The sequence below is a fragment of the Carlito syrichta genome, unplaced genomic scaffold (genome assembly GCF_000164805.1).
Source record: "Carlito syrichta isolate Samal-C Ts95f unplaced genomic scaffold, Tarsius_syrichta-2.0.1 Scaffold104920, whole genome shotgun sequence".
NCBI classification, from domain to species: Eukaryota; Metazoa; Chordata; class Mammalia; order Primates; family Tarsiidae; genus Carlito; species Carlito syrichta.
Window position 1 is genome coordinate 1 of NW_007049016.1, and position 2,897 is coordinate 2,897.

Genomic DNA, 2,897 nt, shown 5'->3' on the forward strand with positions numbered 1-2,897 from the left:
GACGGAGAGAGACAGAGAGGGAGGGAGGGAGGGAGAGAGAAAGAAAAACAGAGAGAGACAGAGACAGAGAGAAATGCCGGGAGAGAAACAGACAAAGAGAAAGACAGAGAGAGAGAGAGAGGCAGAGACACAGAGAAAGATACACACACAGAAAGAAAAAGACAGAGAGAGACAGAAAGAGAGAGACAGAGACACAGAGAAAGAGACAGAGACACAGTGACACACACAAAGAGAAAGACAAAGCCGGGCTCGGTGGCTCAGCCTGTCATCCCGTGCTTTGGGAGGCTGCAGTGAGTGGATGGCCTGAGCCCGTGGGTTCGAGACCCGCCTGGGCAACTTGGCGAGACCTCATCTCTACAATAAATCAAAAAGTGAGCCGGCGTGGCAGTGCACGCCTGTAGTTCCAGCTACTTGGAAGGCTGAAGCGGAAGGATCGCCAGAGCCCAGCAGGTCAAGGCTGCAATGGCCGGGAGCGGCCACTGCACTCCAGTCTGGGTGACCGAGTGAGACTCCAACTCAAAAAAAAAAAAAAAAAAAAGAGAGAAAGACAAACAGAGAGAGACAGAAACAAAGAAAGACAGAGACAGACAGAGAGACACAGTGACACAGGGAGAGAGAGACAGAAACATATAGGGGGAAAGAGAGAGACAGAAAAAGAGAGGGAGAGAGAGACGCAGAGAGAGAAACAAAGACAGAAACAGAGACAGAGAGAGAAAGACAGAGACAGAGAGAGAGAGAGACAGGGAGAGACAAAAACAGAGAAAGAGAGAGAGAGAGAGACAGAGAGAAAGGAGAAAGCGAAACAGACTTAAGCAGACTGGTGCCCGTGTCAGGTACACAGCAAGCACTCAATAGATGTGTACAACCTGCGTGTGCTGATCGCAGCCCCGGACACAGAGACTGAGAGGCAGAAAGTGGAAGGGCGGGGGGGGAGACCCAAACCCAGGCTCGGAGCCGGAGCACGTGGAGGAGGGTGCTGGAGACCCCCAGTGTGCGCCTGGGTGTTCACGGGCATCTGTATGTGTGTCTGTATGTGCCTGCCGGTGTGTGTTTCTATGTCTGTGTGTCTGTGTGTCTCTCTGTGTGTCTCCATGTAACTCTGCATCCTTGTGTGATGGTGTGTGCTGTTGTATGTGTCTGTGTGAGTTTCTGTGTTTCCATGTGACTCTCTGTGTGTGTTTGATTCTGTGTGCATCTGTGTAGGAGTGTCACTGTGCGCCTGACGGTGTATGCCCGTGCCCCGGTGTATCTCTGTGACTCTGTGTGCGATGGTGAGATACCCTGTGGGTATCTCTGTGTGTTTCCATGTGACTCTGTGTGTTTCTGTGTATCTTGGTGTATTTGTATATTTCTCTGTGTCTGTGTGACGGCGTGTGTTCACGTGGGTGTCTGTGTGTATCTGTACAATTTCATGTGACGTTGTGTGTTTATGTAGGTGTCTGTGTATTTCTGTGTGTTGCCGTGTGGCTGTGTGTGTTTGTGTGATGCTGTGTGTCTGCATGGGTGTCTCTGTGTAGCTTTGTGTGTTCCCATGTGACTCTGGGTGTATTTATGTAGGTGTCTCTGTGTATCTCGGTGTGTCTCTCTGTAACCCCGCGTGTGTCTGTGTGTGTGATAGTGTGTGTCTCTGTGAGTGTCTCTGCGTTTCTGTATGTTCACGTGACTGGGCATCTAACTGTGTGCCTCTCTACAGGTGTGTCCGTGTGTGCCCGTGTGCATGTGTGTACCTGGGTGCACATCCAGGGTATGAAACTCCAGGGGCCTCATCTCAGCGTCCTGCAGTCCTCTACCATTGTCTCCGCCCCCCTCCCCCATTGTGTCTCTCCTGCCTCATCTGTCTCTGGGTCTCCCAGCCTGTTTCCCCCTCTCTCCCCCCTCACTTGCCTTCTGCCCCCCCCATCTCTGTCTCTGCACTCGCCAGCATCCTTGCTGGGGGCAGGGAGCCCGTTCGCAAAGCAGCTCTGCACATTGTGGGCTCTCTGGCAGGGAACAGAAGCCCACCCTCCCTGGCCCGGAGCCCACAGGGGAACCCAGCAGGCCTGAGAGCCACAGTCACAGCCCCGACCGATCCCACCCTGAAGCAGGGACGGGCAGCCTATGGACAAAACCCACAGACTGCTCTCCTCACCCCTAGCAGGAGCGAACGGGTGGGGTTTACCTCCCCTCAAACCCCCCAAACCCAGCGGGTCAAGAATGTCCTGGCCTCCCAGGCCGGACCCAGCCCTGGGTCCCAGAGGAGGGAAGCTCAGGAGGGGGTGCCCAGGAGCAAGAGAGGGTGAGGGGGCGCAGGGAGCGAGAGCCTAGCGGAGGCTTGAGAGGGAAGGAGGAGACTGGACACGGTGGCTCTTGTCTGAACCCAGGGGTTCGAGACCAGTCTGGGCAACTTGGAGAGACCTTGTCTCTACAGTCAATCCAAAAAGTTAGCCGGGTGTGGTGGCACTTGTCTGTGGTCCCAGCTACTTGGAAGGCTGAGGCGGAAGGGTCGCCGGAGCCCAGCGGGTTGAGGCTGTGGTGGCGGTGAGCGTGCCACGCACTCCAGCCTGGGCAACAGAGACTCCAACTCAAAAAAAAGGCGGGGGGGAAGAGAGAGGGGCGTGAATCAGAAAAGGGGCTCTGAGGAGGGGTGAGTTTCCAAAGGTGGGGCTCACGGAGGGGGGAGGTTCAAGAAATTGGGGGGTCAGAGAGGAGAGTGCATGAGGACACTTGGACCTTGGGGACTCCCCAGGGAGGGGCCTTAGCTAATCCCAGAGGGCTTCCAGGAGGGGTGGCCTGCTTTCTCGCAGGCAGAGTCCTTCCCATCCCCATTTCCCGGCCTCCTGGAGTGGCCCCCATGGACTGAGCCTAAAAAAGGGACTAGCTGACCCCTGTGGACAGTGGAGGGGGGCGCTGCGGGAGGG